Raw genomic sequence first — 22,553 nt, 5'->3', positions numbered from 1 at the left:
GGCAAACCTAGAGACCTGAGTTCAATCCTCAGAACCTACATAAAGGCAGAAGGAATGAGTGAACTCCTGAGGCTGGAAAGATAGTTCAGTGGATAAGAGTACCACTGATCTTCCAGAGGACCTGAGTTCAATTTCCAGCACCCACATGGCAGCTCACAAATGTCTCATGCCCTCTTCTGTCTTCTGTTTGTACCAGGCATACATATGATGTCCAGACATGCACACAGGCGAAGCACCCATACACATAAAAATTGACGTTTAAAGATGTAATTTAATCTCTATGTGTATGGTGTGGCGTGTACACATGTCCCCCTCCCATATACGCATCACTCATGTATACACACAAATACACAAATACAATAAAAAAAATTTTTTTGGTTTTACGAGACAGTGTTTCTCTGTATTGTTTTGGAGGCTGTAGGACTAGCCCAGCCTCAAACTCACAGAGATCTGCCTGCCTCTACCTCCCAAGTGCTGGGACTAACGGCATGTGCCACCACCGCCTGGTGTACAATAAAATTTTTAAGAAAGAAAAAAGGGCTGGAGATGTAGCTCCTTGGTAGAGTATTTGCATAGCACAGCAGGCACAATGCCCCAGGTTCAAGCGCAAGCACCACAAAATTCAATCGATGATAGATTTTAAATAATGTCATTTTTGTAGTTATTTACAGCTCCCCTAAAGATGACAGGAAAGAAAACAGAAAAGGCCAGGGTGTGATAGCCCATGCCTTTAATCTGAATTTGTGGCTAGCCTGGTCTACACAGAAAGATCTAGAACAGCCAAGACTAAAATGATCCTGTCAAAAAAAAAAAACAACCTGCAAGAAAGGTTTTCCCCTACCCAAATCTTTAGTAAAAGCATTATACTTCATCAGGCAGCGGTGGCTCACTCCAATCCCAGAACTCAAGGGGCAGAGAGGATCTCTGTGAGCTACAAAAAATGGCTCAGTAAAGTGCTTGTCATGAGAGCATGAGGACCTAAGTTTGATCCCTAGTACCCATTTAAAAGAAAGCCAGGTAAAGGTGTTCAATGCCTATAATCCCAGCACTGGGGAAACAGAGAAAGGACTATCCCTGAATTGTGCCAGCTGAATCAGAGAGCTCCAGGTTCAGAGTAAATTGTTTACTTTGCAATCATGAACAACTGAGTTTGGATCCCCACCTCCCTTTAAAAAGCCAGACATGCTAGAAAGTTATCTTAGAGCAGGGGAAGTAAACACAGGTGGATCCTTTAAACTTACTGATGAAAAGACTACCCCAATCAGCTCCAGGGCTCAGAGAGACACCCTTTCTCAAAAATAATATGGAAAGTAACCAAAGACACTCAACATTAACACCTGGCCTCCAAATGCACACACACACCTCTACACAAACACATACATATTTTACACAGATACACACACACACACACACACACACACACACACACACACACACAGATTGACAAATAGATGGAGATACCAGGAGGGTACTGTCTAAACAATGCATCCCATCATTAGAAAAGGATACGAAACAAACTGACTTCCCTAGTACAGTGACAGCGCTTAAGTTTTTAATAAGAGCCATACTAAAGAAAGAATTAGGAGGCAGAAGAGTTGTACAAGTGTGGGTGTGTATAAAGAATAGTAAACTACAACTACATAGGCCATGACCTGCATGCTGTTACATGGCCCACAAGCTAACAAACACATATACACTTTTTCCTTTTGCCTTGAAACAGGATCTTACTCTACAGTCAAGTCACTGACCTAGAACACAAGATGTAGGTCAGGATGGCCAGTGACTCAGAGCAATCTCTCTGCTTTGGTGTCCTGAGTGCTGGAATTACAGGCATGTGCCAAACCCTGCTAGGTCTCTGTATCTTTGTGTGTGTGTGTGTGTGTGTATGTGTGTGTGTGTATGTGGTAATGGGAATGAATACACAGCCTTGTGCATCCTAGCAAGCACTGAGCTAACTAAACCTTACATTTTCAGATAGAAAAGAATTTTTAAACTTTTTTTCAGTGCTGGAGATGAACCAAGGTCTTTCTTTGTCTATGCTAGAATTCTGAGCTATATCCCTGACTCTTCAAAATAGTAAGTGTATTTTACATGAAAAAAATATATGAAATTCCAATTCCAAGAAGCATAAATAACCTGAGCATAGCCATGTGTGTACTGCTTTCATGCTGGCAAAAACAGTGGGACCTACAAAGTATTTACTATTTGGCCCTTTATTTAAAAAATTTGCCAACTACTGGTCTGCTAGCCTGAAAGACAAACAAGTGTAAGATAAATAAGACAAAGATGTATACGAGGGAAATATATGGCATGAAATAAAATTATAAGATATAGGGACTTTATGTCCAGGAATCTGAACTTGTCACAACTTACATAACCTTGAAAATCCACCAAATCCCAACACCCAACTGCGAGGCAGAAAAATTGGAAATTCATGTTCATACTCTGTCAAACAGAACATTTAAGCAAAAATGGGCTATATGAGACCCTGTCACACAAAAATAAAACAGGAAAAAGAACTTAACTTTAGCCAGGCAATGGTGACTCACATCTGTAAGCCAGCACATGAGAGGCAAAAGGATAATCAACGCAGGATGGTGGTGGCGCACACCTTTAATCCCAGCGCTTGGGAGGCAGAGGCAGACGGATCTCTGTGAGTTCAGGGCCAGCCTGGTCTACAAAGCTACACAGAGAAACCCTGTATTGAAAACCAAAAACAAACAAAAAAAGAGGATCATCAACACACTACCTCAAAAAGAGTGCCCGGCATAGTGGCCCATGCCTTTAATCCCAGCACTCAAATGTAGGCAAATCTCTCTTGAGTTTGAGGCTGCCCTAGTCTACATAGTGAGTACCAGGACAGCCAGGGCTATGTAGAGAGACTCTGTCTCAAAAGGTAAAAAAAAAAATCAAAACATAAACAGAGATGGTTAAGTCATGTGGCAAATTCCCGTAATGCACACTCAAGCAGCAGAAGCAAGGGGATCTCTGTGAATGTATGGCCAGCCTGTCTATAGATCTAAGCTGCAGGCCAGACCAGTCAGATCTACATAGTAAGACCTGTCTCAGAAGAAGAAAACAAAACAGAGAAAGTGAAGAGAAGGGTACCATGGTCCCAGCACTCAGGAGCCTAACACAGAGCTCAGGGTCTGAAGTTAGCCTAAGCGGTACACTGTCTCAAACAGAGAGTAAGATGGCTCAGCTGGTAAAGGTGCTTGCTGCCAAGTCTGAGGCTGTTTTGGACCTGCATGGTTGGAGGCACAAACTCCTACAAGTAGTCGGTTAATCTTTGCATGCTACATATATATATATATATATATATATATATATATATATATATATCACTCATATTTTTTAAATGTCTAAAGAGAATGAGGGGCAGGAATGTTCACCAGTTCTTAAAATATTTATAAGCATGAGGGCTGAGTTCAGTTCCCTAGCAACCATGTTTTAAAAAAAAATCTAGGCTGTGCCGTAGTGGCCCATGTCTTTAATCCCAGTACTTGGGAGGCAGAGGCAGAAGGATCTCTGAGAGCTCAAGGCCAGCCTGGTCTACAGAGTTCCAGGACAGGCTCCAAAGCTACAAGGAGAAACCGTGTGTCAAAAAACAAAAACAAAACAAAACAAAAACCTGGGTGAGGACTGGAGAGATGGCTCAGTGGTTAAGAGCACTGGATGCTCTTCTAGAGGACCTGAGTTCAGTATCTATGAGGTAGTTTGTTGCTGTCTGTAACTCTAGTTCCAGGGAATTGGAAACCCTCTTCTGACCTCTGTGGGACCCAGGTACATACGTGATGCACTGTATACACATAGGCAAACATCCATACACATAAAAAAAGAAAAAAGCAGGTGTAGTGGTGCATGACTTTAATCACAGCTGTAGGAGACAGAGGCATGTGTATTTCTATGAGTTCAAGGACAACCTGGTCTAGCTGCAAGTATCAGGCCACCCAAGGCTACACAGTGGAACCCTGCCTCAAAACAAAACAAAACACACAACTTTAATCCCAGCACTCAGGAGGCAGAGGCAGGCGGATCTCTGTGAATTCGAGGCCAGCCTGGTCTGCAAGAGCGAGGAGCGAGTTCCAGGACAGGCTCCAAAACAATACAGAGAAACCCTGCTTGAAAAACCAAAAAAAAAAAAAAAAAAAAAAAAAAGAAAAAGAAAAGAAAAGCTGGTCACATCTATGTAGTCCCAGTTCTGGGAAGGTGGAACCAAGCAGAACCCTGGCACTTGTTGCCATCCAGCCTTAGCCAAATCGATGAGCTCCAGATTCATTGGGAAACTAAATCAAAATAATAAGGTATAATAATCAGGAGACTTCTCAGTTGGTCAAGTGCCTGACACAAACCACAGAAATTGAATGTGGATCCCCAGAATCCATGCAACAAAACAAGTGTAATCCAATGAACACATTGCTGGAGAGTGGGGTAAGGAGATTGCAGATCCCTGAAACTCACTGGCCAGTCTAGCAAAAATGAGCTTCAGGTTCAGTGAGAGATCTAGTGGTGGAGAAAAATTAAAAAATAAAGATGGAAAGGGATCCGGCATGGATCTTGAACTTTCATACCCATGCAGACCTCTGTATATGCATACCCTCACAGACATTTGCACACATTTACACTAACAAGTACACATAAAAAGGTATGGTGGAAAAAATGATTGAGGAAGAAATTAGATGTCAACCTCTACCCCTCACATGCACACAAACACATACCAAAAACATGAATACAGATGCATTAGGGACAGAAGGGGAAAGAGAAATTATATGCATGCAGAATTTTCAAGTCATGTTCAAATGATGAAAATTAGCCAAGTTTGGCAGCTCACACCTGCAATCTCAACACTTGAGATGCTAGGGCAAAAAATACCATAGAGTCAACCTTCAATTCAGGAAGAAGAAAAAAAAAACTGAAAACTGGCATAAGACTGCATATAACTCTTGAGAACATAATTATGGATTTAAGAAGTTCAAGTTCTTGACATATGTACCTTATCACTCTGCTTTTACTGACATACTTCTTGTTAAGATCAAACTACTTTTTATTGTTATGTTAGAGTTCCTCAACAATTTGCCAATATCGCCTATACAGGGAATTGTCTTTTATGACTTTTTTAGGCTCCTCAGGGACACCCCATATGTGGCCCATAGATGGAAGGTGCTCAATACATGCTGAATGACAAAATAATCAACTTTACTATGAATTCAAAGACTGAAATTCTCACACCTACAATTCACACCATTAATCCTCCTTCTATGCATCAACTGAAAGGACATTCCTGGGGTGGACGCTGAGTCTACTGAATTTATTACATTAGGTTCCTTTTCTAGCAAAAAGCTCAAAGTACATATGTAATGTTAAAATAGAATTCTTGACTACTGAGAAGGTAGGTGGGAAAGCGGGCAAGAGAAGGAAGAATCTATTATAACAGCTATTTCCACAGAATAAGCATTATTCAGCTCTACAGACTAACAACACTCCTGCCATGTCTTTGAGCTGACTCCCTACATTAGTTCTTCAAACTTTACTGGCTAACGTATATCACAATAGGTATCAGTGAAACTAAAACTTTCCATAATAATAAGATTCTAAAAACAAAACCCAACTAGTAGTCTGTGATTATATATTGTAGGAAATCTGTTTTTGTGTTTTTGAGACTTTGAAGCAGAGTCTCAAATAGCCCAGGCTAGCCTCCAACTCACTATGTAGTCAAGATGACCCTGAACTCCTAATCCTCCATGTCCCAAGTGGTTGGATTACAGGCATGTGTCACCATGGTCAGTTCATGTGGTATTAGGGATTCAACCCAGAGCTTTGTGCATTCTAGGCAAGCACTCCAAAGATGTAATTCCCAGATGTAATTTTAATTTACTTCTTTGTCAAATAAAAAAGTTATAAACTTTCTAAGCCTTATCATTACGCATCTACCACATTCGAAGCACAAATAAGTAAGGCAATGAAAATACCAAGTGATTTTATATTGTGCTAGAAGCAAAAGTACCAACAGCAGCTCTGGGAAAGGAAATGCAGTAAGAGATCAACATCTACCCATTCAAATTTGGAGAAAATACATTGCTACCTAATTTTAATTTTTTTTAAAGCACAAGTATAATTTCATTAGAATTTAAGAGAAAAATATAGTACAGGATAGGTGAAAATCCCAGGCGCCACCAGAAGGAGATAAAGTCTTGTCTTTCAATTTGGCCATGAATAGAAATACCTTCTGAAGAAAGGAAATAGGGCTGGTGATATGATTAAGTAGGTCAGGGTGCTTGCCTTCAAGTCTGAAGACCTTTACTGATCCCTGGGATCCACATGGTAAAGTAGAAAATGGACTCCTGAAAATTCCCCAAACACACATACCCCAGAGGCATCAGATATCTGTCTCTGGAGTTACAGGCAGTTGTGAGTCACCTGACACGGGTGGTAGGAACTGAACTCAGGTACTCCGCAAGAACAGTTAGTGTTCAAGCCCCTTTCTTTCCTTTCTGTTTTGGCTTTTTTTTTTTTTTTTTTTTTTTTTTTGGAGATAGGGTTTTTCTGTGTAGTCCTGGCTGTCCTGAAACTCACTCTGTAGACCAGACCGGCCTCAAGTAATCACTTGTCTCTGCTTCGACACTGCTAGATTAAAAGCATTCTCCACCACCTCCTAGCTCTTGACTTTATTGAGATAGGATCTCACTGTGTAGTCCAGCCTGTCCGGTAATTTATTATGTAACCCAAACTAGCCTTGAATCTAACATGATCCAGCTGCTCAACTTCCCACATACTGGGATTACAGGTGTTATCCTGATTTTTACTGTTTGTTTTTGTTTGTTTGTTTGTTTTTTCAGAAAAAATAACTTTTTCCCAATTTTTTAAAATTTAAACTAGAAACAAGCTTACTTCACATGTCAATTCCAGCTCTCTCTCCCTCCCCTCTTCCCCCGCCCCCCCCCCCCAACTCTCCCAACTCCCCATCCAATCCCAACTCCACTCTCCAGGGAGGGTGAGGCTCTTCATGGGGGATCTCCAAAGTCTGACATATCATCCGGAGCAGGGCCTAGGCCCTCCCCCCGTGTGTTCAGGTTGAGAGAGCAAGAGTGACAAGAAATAACATTGTTTCCACCTGGTTAGGAACTCTCCCAAATTTTAATTCCAAACCAGGTCCTTTTCCTCTTGAAATTGTGGAAACATGTCCTATTGGGTTTTTTGTTTTTAAACAACTTTACCCAAGCTGGGGTTTTCTGGGAAGAGGAACCTCAATTGAGAAAATGCCTCGATTAAAATGGTCTGTAGGCAAATTTGTTGAGCATTTTCTTGATTAATGATTGATGTGGGAGGACCCAAATCTTTAGGGATGGTGGTACCCCTGGGCAGGTGGTCCTGGATGCTTGAAGAGATGGCTCAGGGGTTATGAGTACTTACTCACTGCCTTCTCAAAGAACCCAAGTTCAGTCCCAGCAGCTCACAACTGCCTGTAACTACAGCTCAAAGGGATATGACTCCCCTCTTACATTCATATACTCACAAATACATATAAATAAAAACAACTACTTAAAAAAATAGAAGTGAGGGGGAAAAAAGAGGGGGGTAGTGCACATCTCTAATCCCAGCAGGGAGGCAGAGGCAGTTCAAAGTCTGAGTTCAAAGCAGTCTGGTCTACAGAGTTCCAAGATGGCCTAGAAACCCTATCTCAAAAAACAACAATAACAAAGAGATCTCACTACATAGCTCTGGCTAGCCTGGAACTTCCTGGGTAGAACAGGCTGCCCTTGAATTCAAAGCTCTATGGCCTCTGCTTCTTGAATGCTAGGATCAAAGCCATGTGCCATCATGCTCAATTTTGGGGTCAAAATTTGAACAACTCCCTATCTAACATCTATCTACTCCTGGCTTTCTCAAGATCAAAACATCCAACTAAATCTCAGCATTCAGGAGGGAAATGTAGGAGGATCATTCCAAGTTTAAGACCAGCCTCGGTCTATACTGAGGCCAACCAGGAATATATAGCAAGACTATCAGAGTCCAGAGCCTAAAAAGACCTAAGCATAGCTGAATATGGTGGCATGCGCCTGAAATTCCAATATTCAGTATTCCTGCTAGGGTGGGAAAGTCAGGAGTTCAAGACCAGCTCTGCTACATAGCAAGTTTGAAACAAATCTAGACAAATAACGAAATAAAAATGGAGCCAGGTGGTGGTGGCTCATGCCTTTAATCCCTGCACCTAGGAGGCAGAGGCAGGCAGATCTCTGTGTGTTCAAGACCACCCTGGTCTACAAGAGCTAGTTCCAGGACAGGCTCCAAAGGTACACAGGGAAACCCTTACTCGAAAAACAAAATAAATAAATAAAAATAAAATGGGGATGGAAAACACAGGAACAAGATTATAACTACAAAAGGGATTATGTTCTAATATTAGAGTAGGAGAGATGGCTCAGAGGTTAAGAGCACTGATTGCTCTTCCAGAAGCCCTGAGTTTAATTCCCAACAACCACATGGTGGCCCACAACCATCTGTAATAAGATCTGGTGCCCTCTTCTGGCCAGCAGGGAAATATGCAGGCAGAACACTATATACATAGTAAATTAATAATCTTAAAAAAAGTGAATACTAATATTACTGCTCAAGTCCATTAATTCAAGAGACTGAAGCAAAGGGGTAGTAAATTTCAAGCCAATCTGAGCAACAAAGCAAAACTTTTATCTTAAGTTTTGAAGGCAAGATTTTTTTTTTTTTTTTGCCCTTTCACAAATCAAATTCTTTATTGTTCTGGGGATTTTGGGTTGTTTTTTGTTTTTTTTTACTTTACCTATTGTGTGTGTCAATATATTGAAATGTGTCTCAGTAGGTGCATGCCACAGTGTACAGTCTCCTTATACCACGTGTGTTCCAGGGACAAACTCAGATTGTCAGGTTTGGGGGAAACATCTTTACCCACTGAGGCAGCTCAGTCTAGTCTTGACCTGTGGCAATCCAGCCTCTGCTTCCCAAGTGCTGAGATTACAGGTATGTGCCCTCACATCAGCTATTTACTCAATTTTTTCAAAGCAGTAATCTTGTCTTTTTTTTTTAAATCAGAACAAGACTCACTATGCAGTCCATGCAGGCCTGAAACTCATCATTTACCTTTTTACTTTCTGAAATACTGATATTACAAGCATACATACCACTCATATGGCCCCAAAGCAGTAATTTTCTAATTTCACCTTTTTATCTTCCTTTTTTATTTTTGTTTTTCAAGACAGGTTTCTCTGTGTAGCCCTGGTTGTCCTAGAACTGCAAACCACGCTGGTCTTGAACTCACAGAGTTCTGCTTGCCTCTCTTCCAAGTGGTGGGATTAAATTAGTAAGCCACTACCACCGCCCAGCCCTAATTCACCTTATATTTAAATAATTAATTCACCTGAGTTTGATTTAAATATTAAGGCCAGGATTTTCCCCCAAATGATTAGCTTAATGGTCCAACATAATTTTGGAACATTTCTCATAGGATATGAAATGCCACCTCTGCAATACTAAATTGCCTTCTATGTTTCTATATTCATTATTTTGTTTCATTGCCCTGTCTAATTCAGGTTTACTACTTAACTTATATTTGTTGTTTTTTGTTTTGATACAGGGTGGCAGTATGTAACCTAGACTAACTAGCCTATCTCCTTCTATAGTGTTGAGATTATAGACTAACCATTTTGATTATTAAAGTTTTTTTTGTATCATCACTAATACAAAGCACCCATACTCAGTTTTCTTTTTGAAAAATGTTCATAAAGGCTGCAGAGATGGTTCAGTACTTAAGAGCATTTATTGCTCTTGCAGAGGACCTGAGTTTATTTCCCAGCACCCACATCAGGCAGCTCACAACCGACAGGAACTCTTGCTCCAGGGATATCAAATGCCTCTGGCCTTTAAGGACAGACAGACAAACACAACTTAAAATAAAATTTAATTTAAAATTCTTCTACTCGACAGGTGGTGGTGGTGTACACCTTTAATCCTAGCATTCAGGAGGCAGAGGCAAGAAGATCTCTGTGAGTTCAGGGCCAGTCTGGTCTACAGAGTGAGTTCCAGGACAGGCTCCATAGCTACAGAGAAACCCTGTCTCAGAGAGAAAAAAAATCTGCTACTCTATAGCTACACTTTTCCAACAAGCTTTGGAAGATTGGAGATGTAGGTCAGTTGCTTCCCTTAGCATGTGGAAGCCCTGCGTTCCATGCCAATATTGAATACATCAGATTTGGGTATTGTGGCACACACCTGTAATCCAGGAACACAAGAGATAGAAACAGGAGAATCAGAAATTCAAGATCATTCCTGGCTAGATAGTACATTCGAGATCCATATGGTCTACATGGGACCCTGTCACCAAGAAACTTAAAAGAAAAAGAACAAACAATACTAAGAACACTATGCTATAAAAAATGTTAGCTATTGCCGGGCGGTGGTGGCACACGCCTTTAATCCCAGCACTCGGGAGGCAGAGGCAGGCAGATCTCTGTGAGTTCGAGGTCAGCCTGGTCTACAGATCGAGGTCCAGGACAGCATCCAAAACAATACAGAGAAAGCCTGTCTCGAAAAACCAAAAAAAAAAAAAAAAAAGCTAGCTATTGTTGAGTGGTGGTAGCACATGTCTTTAATCCCAGTATGTGAGAGGCAGAAGCAGATAGATCTCTGAGTTCGAGGCCAACCTGGTCTACAGAGTGAGTTCTAGGATGGTCAGGCTACACAAAGAAACCATGTCTCAAAAAAAAAAGTTAGCTATCTGTGTAATTATTCAAGTGACAGCTTTGCTCAATGAATGTTTTCCAAATTCTGTTCCTACAAAATTCCAAGGCACTTTAAGATAAATAAAATATAAACAGTAGTACATTGAAGTACAGTTCAGTGGTTGAGCTCTGGGTTTAATCCCTGGCTCCCTAAAAAAAAGTAAAAACTGTTAAAAGTGTGTTATTTACCAGGCATGTCGTGGTACACACCTTTATAGTTTTTTCATTTCTACAAAGCCTTGACCTTGGTAAAAGAAAGACTGGACGGTAGGAAGTTTCAAAATTTTTACAAGTATTAAGTCTATACCCTCCCTGTCAGACAGCTTTATGAAATATATACCAGAAATGGAACTGATCAAGACAGATAAGGCTAGTTGGACATGGCAGCACATGCCTTTAACTCCAAAACTTAAACAAAATCGAAGCCAGCCTGGTCCAGATAGCCTAAAAATGAAAAGGTATATGGAGTGACTCGTTGCGGGAGGTCTTTGAAGAGAAAAGCTTGTCCGGTAATAAATATCAATAATTTGTTCACTGTATGATATGGAATCAAGGGCCTATCCTAAAACACTGGAAATTCTAAGCAAGCAAGCATTCTGTTACCGAGCCTCACTCCCCATCACCACCTGTTAGTTTGGTCATCTGCAAGTAACTGAGACCAGGGAATCTTGGGCCTTAAGACCATAAGAAACTATCATCTCTACCTTGCTAAAATATAAAGAGAAAGACTGCCAAACCGACTAAAGGCGGAGACCCTGTGTCTAGCCTCCCAGATTAAGGTTCATTCCACTGCACCGCACGGCTTCTCACGGACGCTAGCCACGCTTCGAGAAGGGAGGGGTAAAAGCCGACCATCAGGCCTCAGCAGAGTCGTTCGAAATCACAGGCTCGCGAGCCGCGGACACGTGACTAGCCACGCCCCGTGCCTCCCCCTTCCCCGCGCCAGCAGCACGCGCTGCCAACCTCGTCATGTGACCTTCACGCGGCCCCAGCGTTGCCCCTGCTAGGCGACTGGTTTCCAGCAGCCATTTTGCCGAGAACTTGCCGTCCGTGCTCGCGCGGGAGCCGAGCGAACACAACATCGCAGCCAGATTTTCCAGGCCGCACACGCGCTTCGAAAGAGCGCTCCAACAGAGAGGGCCCGCCCGAGCCTCACGGAACACGTCGCACCCCAGGGCGCCAGGAGGGCCGCGGATGCGCCTCGGCCCGCGATAGGCTGTGGTGCGCACGTGACGCCTCGGCGCCCCCCCCACTCACCCTCGCCGTCCCCCTGCCCACGAAAACACCCACGACAGACTCTCAACGCCTCGGGCCGAGTACACGCTGCTGGGCGCGTAGGGACGACCCGAGCGCGTGACAAACGAGGCGCCTGCGCGTACCTGCCGGGTGGACGGGAGTCGGCCCACGCCGCGCCGCTCCGGGGTCCCGGGATCGTCGCGCTGCCGGACCACCCGGCTGGCCATTGGCTGCCAGGCCCAGTCACGTGCTGCTCGCAGGCCCGCCCCCAGCCGCTAATCACCTGGCACGGTGCTCGAAGCGGCACCGAAAGTGGCTCGCACGCGCAAGGGGAGCGCGGCCACGGGACCTCCTTCTGCCCCTTACGGGGTGGTATCCGCAAAGGGGGACCGAGAGAGCGGGGTCCCGAAACTAAGTAAGATCACACCTACCGGCTTAACTTCGCATGCCCCTCCAGGAGCCGTGAACCATCGCCCTTGGGCGCTCCCCGTTGCACGCCGGGATGCGTCTGGCGCCCCTCAGTGTGCTGCAGAGCATGCCGGGAAAGCCACCTCTCCCGTTTTCCTGGCTGTCACCTCTCGAGCTTTGCTTTGGTGTCCCTTTGAAAGCCGGTCCCAGGACGAGGCGGTTTGGGTAATTACCGGACTGTGACAGTACACCAGGCACTTTCGGCCCCTCCTCCCCTAGTTGTTTGATCGGTGTGTTCTTGGGAAAACCGCTCAGCCTGCCTTCGTGGAGTAGTGCCTGCCGACTCAGTGAATATTGTAGAAAAATAGCAGAGGTGTTTACTTACAAGAACCACCAGCCTTTCGTGGTCAATGGACTAGAACGCTAACTTGAAAACTGTCTACTACAATCTCCACTTAGGAATGGTTGTAATTCTTAGAATTTCTCCAGGAATAACCGACCTTTCTCAACCTTACTGTTGGGGAAATAGGAGAGAGTTGGGTTTCTTGTGTTTTATTTTTTTTAAAGATCGACAGCATGCGCCTTGCATGGGCCCTGGTTTGCCTAAACCATTTGTAGCACATTGGAATTATGAAAAAAAAAGTGCTAACACTAAGAAAAGATGGGCGTTCATTAGAATGAGTTGGTTTTGTAATGCATTAGCAAATTTATCGCTGAGCCTAGCCTTGTATTCTACCCACAGTGAACCTCTTGCTTAAAATAATTCACACCTCGTCAGCTTTGAACTACACTTACCGGCTTTGATGATGTTAAAACTTTATAAGTCTCAAAGGATGGTCAGCTTGAGAAATTTGACTAATCCTGACTCTCACAAGCTCATATTTATAGACTAGAAGTTAATTAATAGGCATATTTATAATTTTACAAGCCAAAACCTAAAATACAGGGCACACTCCTAGTTACGGGGTACTTCATCACTCAAATATCACAAAATCAATTCCTGGACAAGAAACCAAAAACATTAAATAAATATATATTGTCATATCTGTTGAAGCTTATAAAAAAATTCCAGTTTTAGCCGGGCATTGGTGGTGCACGCCTTTAATCCCAACACTCAGGGAGCAGAGTCAGGTGCATCTCTGTGAGTTGGAGACTAGCCTGGTCTACAAGAGCTAATTCCAGGGCAATCTCCAAAGTCACAGAGAATCCCAGTCTCGGGGGGAAAAAAATTCCAGTCTTTATATTTAATTCTAGCAACAACTCTGAGAGAAAACGACTATCCTTATATTACTGTCTCTCAGTGTTTCATGGGAACCAGAAAATATATTTTAATATGTTCTCTAGGCAAATCGATGTACTGGGTTTAATATCTACTGTCTAGAGCTAGGGATGTAGCTCAGTTGGTAGAGTATTGCCTGGCATGCACAAAGCACTGGGTTCAGTCCTCTACACCCTGGGTAAACCATGTTTAGTGGCACACATCTGTAATCCCAGCACTCCAGAGGCAGAAGCAAGAAGGCCAAAATCCTAGGTCATCCTTAGCTACATCCAGTTTGAGACCATCATAACATAACACTTTATCTCACAAATAAAATCCACGGGCTGTAATAGAAACCGCCTCAAAGCCTGGTAGATGTGACAGCGTGGGATTCACTTCCTGGGCTATGGCTGTGAACAGATTTGGAAATTTTTTTATATCCAGCTCCTTCAGTGGAAGGAAGGAAGGAAGGAAGGAAGGAAGGAAGGAAGGAAGGAAGGAAGGAAGGAAGGAAGGAAGGAAGGAAGGAAGGATGGATGGATGGATGGAAGGAAGGAAAGAAAGAAAGGACAAATGAACTAGAGACACTCTTACCTAGTATTTTGGATTGTTATAATGACTTTGAGGGAGAAAATTAGAATACTTGTCATAGTTCTTGATTACAAAACATTCTGAAATGTCAGCAGTAATTGTTGGTGATGGTTGCATTTTAACTACAGTCCTGTTCTCTGTCCAGTACAGCATATTCCCTTTTTCTTTCTTTTTAAGATTTTCTGTTTTTATTTTATGTGTCTGAGTGTTCTGCCTGCATGCATGTAGCATGCATGCATGAACCATCTCTCCAGCCCCCAGAATCTATCTACATGGCAGAAAAACACATGAACACACACACATGCACATAAAGAATCATGGTTTTTTAAGAAGTGGAGCTGTTAGTGGTGGTGCATGCCTATAGTCTCAGCAGGTGGTAGGTAGAGGCAAGATGGTCAGAAATTCCAGGTCAGCTTCAGCTGTATAAAGTGACACCAGCCTGAACTACAGGAACCCTGTCTCAAAATAAAAAATACAATTGGGGGCTGGAGGGATAGCTCAGTGGTTAAGACCTGTGGCTGCTCTTTCAGAGAACCTGGGTTTGAGTCCCAGGACCCATGTAGCGACTCACAACTGTAACTCTAGTTTCAGGAGATCCAATGGTTCCTTCTGGACTCAGAGGGCACTAAGCATTCAGTGAGACACAGATCTACTTGTAGTCAAAACACTCATACAATTAAAATTTAAATTTAAAATAGGGCAGGTAATATAGCTGGCTCAATGGGTAAAAGCTCCTGCCACCAAGCCTGATGACCTACCTGAGTTCAGTACCCAGAACCCACAAAGTGGAAGGAGAGAACCAACTCTCCAAGTGATCTCCTGACCTCCATATTAATGTTGTGGCACATATGTACACACACACACACAAATACATGTAATATTTTTTAAAGAGCCAAGCTTGGTGACTCATGATTAGAAGGCAGGCAGGAGAGTCACAAGTTCAAGTGAGTTCCAAGTTAAGACCCTATCTTGAAAGGGGACTTGGGAGCCGGGCGTTGGTGGCGCACGCCTTTAATCCCAGCACTCGGGAGGCAGAGGCAGGCGGATCTTTGTAAGTTCAAGACCAGCCTGGACTACCAAGCGAGTTCCAGGACAGCCTCCAAAACCACAGAGAAACCCTGTCTCGAAAAAAAAAAAAAAAAAAAAAAAGAAAGGGGACTTGGGAGCGGTAGCACATATCCTAAATCCCAGAACTCCACAGACAGAAGCAGGTAGGTTCCTGTGAGTCTGCATAGTAAGTTCCAGGCCAGCCAAGCTACATAGGTAAGATCATATTTTAAAAAAAGAAATGTTGGAACTTGATTATAACTCAGTGGTAGATTACTCTTAAATAACAAACATGGTCTGGAGAGATAGTTAGCAGTTAAGAGTACATACTACTCTTCCAGAGGACCAGAACTCAGATCCCAGAATGCAGATCAAGCCAGTCACAACTGCCTGTATCTGCAGCTCTAGGGCATCCAGCTCCCTCTTCTGGCCTCCACAGGGAATCACAATCATGCATATAGCCCCTCAAAAGCCACGAGTATACATAATTAAAAACAAATCTTTTTAAATGAATAAATTAATTAAAAAATTGTCAAGGATGTGGAGAAATTGGAACCCTTGTACATTGCTGGTGGGAGTGTAAAATGGTGCAGCTGCTGTGGAAAACAGTATGGCATTTCTTCAAAAAACTAAAAATAAAATGCCATATGGTCCAGCAAACTGACTTCCGGTATATACCCAAAGGAATTGAAGGCAGGGTCTTGTTTTTCATTTTTGTTTTTGAGACGGGAATTCTCTAGCCCTCTATGTAGCCCTGGATGTACTGGAACTCCTGTGTAGACCAGGCTAGACATCCACCTGCCTCTCGGGGTGCTGGGATTAAAAGCACACTTCACAATACTCAGATTTGTTTTGGTTTGATTTGGAGACAGTCTCTTGAGCCCAGACTATCCTGAAACTATATACTCAAAGATGACCTGAAGGTGCTGGAAAAATGGCTCAGAGGTTAAGAGCACAGGCTGACAGTCCAGAGGTCCTGAGTTCAATTCCCAGCAACCACATAGTGGCTCACAACCATCCATAGTGAGAACTGATGCTCTCTTCTGATGTAAAATCATACATGCAGATACAACAACATGTGCATAAAATAAGTGTCTTTAAAGATCTGATCCATCTGCTTCTACCTTCCAAGTGATAGAATCACATGACTTTGCTACTTTACTCAGCTCTGAAAGCAGATGGGTTTTTGTTGCTGTTGTTTGAAAAAAAAAAAAACAGGATCTCACTCTGTCACTCTGCAGCTCAAGCTGCCCTGGAACTCAAAATGTAGACCAAGCTGGCTACAGAAATCTACCTGCCTCTGCCTCCTGAATGCTAGGATTAAAATCACGGATCACAGCCGGGCGTTGGTGGCGCACGCCTTTAATCCCAGCACTCGGGAGGCAGAGGCAGGCGGATCTCTGTGAGTTTGAGGCCGGGCTGGATCAATAGCCTCCGAAACAATACAGAGAAACCCTGTCTCGTAAAAACAAAAAAAAAAAAAAAATCACGGATCATAGCAAACAGAGTCTCCTAGAGATTATTTGTACACCAGCAATCACAGCAACGTTGTTGGCAATATTTGAAAAGTAGAAACAGCAAATATCTATCAATAAATGAATGTATATATAAAATTCACTATATATAACAAGATATTAGTCATTTTACTTATATCTATTATTTGTTTTTGTGTTTTTCAAGACAGGGATTCTCTGTATAGCCTTGGCTGTCCTGAAACTCACTCTGTAGATCAAGCTGGCCTTGAACTCAGAGATCTACCTGCCAATGCCTTCAGAGTGTTGGGATTAAAAAAAAAAAAGATTATGGGTCTTTTGCCTACAAATAAGTCTGTGCAATACAAGCATGCAGTCCCAAAGAGGCCAGAAGAGGGCAATGAATTCCCTGGGACTGGAGTTACAGATACTTGTGAGTGGCCATGTGGGTGCTGAGAATCAAACCTAAGTCTTCTGGAAGAGCCTCCAGTGCTCTTAACTGCTAACCATCCCTCTAGCCCCCATTAGTCACCTTTGAAAGGAAGTAAATTCACAAGGCATTGGTGAAACATGTCTTTAATCTTAGCACTCTGGAGGAAGAGATAGGAGGGGTTTAAGATCAGCTTGAAGTATATAGTGAATTAAAGGCTAACCAAGACTATACAGAAAGACTGCCTAAAAAAAGTAAAACCCCTGGGGATTATAGGTCAGTGGTAGAGTAGCAGAGGAGTGCTTCACAAGCATGCATGAAGTTTTAGGCTTAATCCCCAATAGCAACAATTTTTTTTCAAAAACTCACCAAGCGTCAAGTTGAGGATGGATTAGCAATGACTTATGAGCTAGAAAATTACTCAGCACATAAGGGCCCTTGCCTCCAAGTCTTGAAGACCTAAATTCAATCTCTGGGCCTCACATGATGGAAAAAGAGAAGCAACTCCTGCAAATTATCTTTAGACTACATGTGCACCAAGTGTGTAGGCAAACATACACACATACACACACACACAAATAATAATTAATGAGTTAAAATAAACGTTGGGCCATGGAAATATGTATAAAAACACTTGGCGTTGACGCTTCGTCACCTGAATTCGGATCCCCAGAACCCGTGTAAAAACTAGATGTAATCCCAGCACTCCCCAAACAGGACAAGAACCATGATAGGAGAGTCCTCTGGAGGCTAGCCTGGAGTACTATGCACAGTAGTAAATAAGAGAGACTCTGCCTCTAAAACAAGGAAGGAAGATGACAACCTGAGGTTGTCCTTTGACCTAACATGTGCATCATGGTACTCACATGCTCCCACACACAAGTTCACAGGTTCACAGACACACTCACACTCTATACAGGTACATATACACAAAAGTAAATACTGTGTCTGGGCATGGTTGTGCACATCTTTAATCCCAGCACTCTGGAGGCAGAGGCAGGCTGATCTCTGAATTTGAATTTGAGGTCAGCCTGGTCTACAGAGTTCTAGGACAGCTGGGGCTATACAGAAACCCTGTCTAAAAAAAAGCCAGGCAGTAGTGGCACACACCTTTAATCCCAGCATTCTGGAGGCAGAGACAGGCTGATCTCTGTGAATTGCAGGCCAGCCTGGTCTACAAAGGGAGTTCCAGGACAGACTCTAAAGCTAACAGAGAAAACCTGTCTTGAAAAACCAAAAAGGAAAAAAGAAGTAAATCTTACCTTTTAATGAGAGTAAATGTAAATTTATGAAAAAAAAAAGAGAGGATGTCAGAGAGTGCCAGGGGTTCCAGGGAGGAATGATCACATTATGAATGTATTGAATCCCACAAATCCATACTTAAAGTGGTGAAATAGTAATTTTATATGTATCTTAATCAGTTTTTATTAGTAAACAAATCCATGAGATACCACTGTACTCCCACTAGAATGTCTAAAATCCAAAACAATGATACCTCCAAATGCTGGTGAGGATGTGGAGAAACAGGAAATCTCATTCACTATTGATAGAAATGCAAAATATTGGGGCTGGAGAAATGTTTCAGCAGTTAAGAGCACAGGCTACTCTTCCAGAGGACCTGGATTCGATTCCCAGGACCCAATGACAGCTCACAACTGTCTGTAACTCCAGTTCCAAGGGATCTGACACCCTCATACAGACATACATGCAGGCAAAGCACCAATACACATAAAATAAAAATAAATTAAATTATTAAAAAAGAAATGCAAAATATGTAGTTGATTTAGAAGTTATGTAGTTTCTTAGCTAAACATGCCAGGCAGTAGCAGCTCACATCTTTAGTTCCAGCACTCAGGAGGCAGTAGCAGGCAAATCTCTGTTAGTTCAAAGCCAGTCTGGTCTACAAAGCATGTTCTAGGATGGCCAGGTCTGTTACACCGAGAAACCCTGTTCAAAGAGAGAGAGAGAGAGAGAGAGAGAGAGAGAGAGAGAGAGAGAGAGAGAGAGAGAGAGAGAGAGACATATTCCTACAATAGAGCCCAGCAAATCATATTCCTAGGTAACTACCCAAATAAGGTATGTCCACACATAAGACTGCTTACAGATGCTTTGAAAGTTTATTTATAATTGCCAAAAACTGGGAACAACTAAGGTCTTTTAATAGATGAACAAATTAGTATAGTGCATCTATATTAAACAAATATTTGGTGACAAAAAGACGTGAGTAAGGGACTGGAAACAAAGTTCAGTGATTAAATATGCTTACTGTTCTTCCAGTGGGCCTGTGTTTGGCTCCTGACACCCACATCAGGCAGCTGACAACCACCTGTAACTCCAGCTCTAGGGAATCTAATACCCTCTTCTGGCCTCTACAGGCTTTGTACTCAAATGCATAAACACACATATAATGATAGATAGATAGATAGATAGATAGATAGATAGATAGATAGATAGATAGATAGATAGATAGAAGATGAATGGATGGATGGATGATAGACAGTCTTTATTTTTAAAAAAAAAGAGTGGCTGGACAACTTTAGTCCTAGCACTCAGGAGGCAGAGGCAGGTGGATCTCTGAGTTCAAGGCCAGCTTGGTCTACAGAGTGAGTTCCAGGATGGTCAGGGTTACACAGAGAAACCTGTCTTGAGAAACCAAGCAATAGTGTTTTAAAAAGAAAGAAAAAGAAATGAGTTACCAGCCAGGAACATACCTTTAATCCCAGCTTTTAGGAAGCAGAGGAAGTAATTCTCTCTGAGTTTGAGGTCAGCCTGATCTACACAATGAATTCTAGGCCAGCTGGGACTAAGAGACCCTGTCTCCAACAACAACAAAAGCAAACAAAGTAAAATTATCCTTTAAAAAGATTGACCAAGAGCCAGCAAGATGGCCCAGCAGGTAAAAGTGCTTGCTGAAAAAACCAGATGAGCTGAGTTTATCCCAGGAACTCAAGGTGAAATGAAAGAAATGACGCCCTAACCTTCTTCTGACCTTCATGAAAACATGTGCACACACACTCATGTACACATTTTTTTAAATTGGCCTGTACACTTGGTCATAATGGAACCCATCTCAGGAAGCAAAGGTAAAGGAATGGCCCCCAATTGCCAGCAAGGACTACAAGGCAAGACCCTATCACAAACACACATAAAAGCAGATCATTGAGTAGGGCTAGAGAAACACTTTGAGGGTAAGAGTGCTTACTACTCTTGTGCGGACCTGGGTTTGGTTCCTAGTACCCTTATCAAGCAGTTCATATCCACCCTTAACTCTAGTTCAAGGGGATCCAATGCCCTCTCCTGTCCTTGGGTTCCTGCAGGCATATAATCACATATACATTGTCAGTGTTACAGCTCAGATGGAAAGGTATCCTGGCAGTCAGGAGCCAAGGAACACCACAAAGTCACACTGCACAACAAAACTCACACAAGAGATTTATTGCAAAAGGAAAAACCACAAGAGTGGCTGCCTCTGCTCCAGTGAGAAACAGCAAGGAACTGAACAGAAGTCAGGGTTTACACGGAGTTTCGTGGGGAGGGAGGTGAAACTTTTCAGGGTGGGGACTGATGGGATTTCAAGTACAGAACTTGTTTTTTTTTTTACTTCACAGGGTGGAGGCAGGGTTCAGCTGTTAGGACAATTAGAATATTCTGTGGGTAGAACCTGGCAGAAGGAGGTGAAGGGCCTGGCTTGAGGGGCTTACACATACACTTGGGTACACACACATACACATAAAATAAATAAATCATCAAAAACATTGATTAATTGAGGCCACTCTGGTGTGGTGGTTTGAATGGAAATTGCCCCGATACATCGCACATTTGAATATTTGGTCCCTGACTGGTGGCATTTGGGAAGGATTATCAAGTACAGCCTTGCTAGAGGGGGTGTGACACTGGAAGTAGGCTTGAGGTCTCCCTGCCTATGCAATGAGATGTGAGTTTCTACTGCTGCTCCAGCTGCCTGCGTCCATGCTATCCTCACAGACTCTAACACTCTGGACCCGTAAGCCCAATTGAACTCTTTCTTAAGGTCTCGATGTTTTATCACAACCATAAAAAGTGACTAAGACATCTAGTCTACATAGTGAATTCCAAGTCTTCCAGGGCTACATAGTGAAATTCTGTCACACACACACACACACACACACACACACACACACACACACACACAAAGAAAAACAAATGTTTATTAAGTCCAAGATAGCAGCCTCCTCTTGTTCTCAAACAGGATGTCATCATAGACTGACCTCAAATGTGCTCTGTAGTCCAAGCTGGCCTTAAACTCCTGATCCTCCTGCATGGACCTCGGTAAGTACTGGGAATCACAGGCATGCACCATCATTCTTAGCTTGACTTTCATTTTCATTTAAATTGAAGAATTGTCTTGTCAAATTCTATGAAAAACTGCTAGGACTATTATTGGAATTTCACTGAATTTATCAATCAAATTATGAATAATTAATATCACAATAAGATTGAAAGCTGGGTACAGTGTTACAGGCCAGTACTCCCAGCATTTGGGAGACTTAAGGATTTCTGTGAGTCTGGGGCTAGTGAGTCCAGCCTGGACTATATATAGTATCAAACCCTATCTTATAGGACAAAGATAAATAAAATAATAATAATAATAATGAATCATTTGGTCCACTAATATGAATTCACAACACATACATCTAACAAAGGATAAAAATCCAAAATATACATTTTTTAAAATCCTATGATTCAATAATACCAAATCAAGTTCCATCTTTTTATTTTTGAAGGAACAATTAAAGTCTTGTGTAGTGTTGGTTGGCCTGAAATTCAATCGGTAGCTAAGGATAACGTTGAACTTCTCATTCCCCTACTCCCATGTGCTGAGTACTGGGATTCTGCCATCACATCTGGTTGCAGCCTTCCAACCCAGGACTTTGTGTGTGCTGGGCAAACACTCCACCAACCGAGCCACACTTCTAGTCCCGATATTTTTTACATAAACAAAAGATCTGAACTGATGTTTCTTTTAAAAGTCATACAGATGGCTAGTGATCACATGAAAGCATTCATAATGCTACTTACTAATTTTCAGGGGAAAACAAAGCCACAATGAAATACCACTTCACATCCTCCAGAAAGTCTAAAATAAAGAAGACTGACAAGTGCTGACTAGGATTTGGGACAACTGAAACTCCCATGCTCTGCTTCTGAGAGTATAGAATGCTTTGAAAAAGAAGTTGGGTAATCTCTTACAAAGCTTAAGGTCTACAGACTATTGTAATGGGCTGTTGCCATCAGCACGTCTACCTTGCTTTTATTCATGTTCCTGTTTTCATACTCAGGGTTTCACACTACATTCCAAAGGAATAGACCATCACTAAGAGAAT

General features: G+C 42.4%; 1 protein-coding gene across 3 annotated transcripts in view; it reads right to left on the bottom strand.

The window, feature by feature from the left end:
- The window catches only part of Mga (MAX dimerization protein MGA), an 82,511-nt gene extending 69,876 nt beyond the window's left edge, over positions 1-12,635 (bottom strand). The window contains exon 1 of one of the 3 annotated variants that reach the window (XM_040746074.1): positions 12,416-12,635. The gene's annotated coding sequence lies outside the window, so the exon portion shown is untranslated. Of the gene's footprint in view, positions 1-11,711; positions 11,854-12,127; positions 12,209-12,415 lie in introns of those variants that run through there. The other 2 variants (XM_040746072.1, XM_040746075.1) reach the window with 2 other exon arrangements.
- Positions 12,636-22,553: the final 9,918 nt, after the last annotated feature.

This window comes from Mesocricetus auratus, unplaced genomic scaffold (genome assembly GCF_017639785.1).
Source record: "Mesocricetus auratus isolate SY011 unplaced genomic scaffold, BCM_Maur_2.0 Super-Scaffold_100004, whole genome shotgun sequence".
NCBI lineage: Eukaryota > Metazoa > Chordata > Mammalia > Rodentia > Cricetidae > Mesocricetus > Mesocricetus auratus.
Note: the sequence above shows the minus strand (reverse complement) of the source record. Positions and strands in the feature narration are given on the sequence as shown.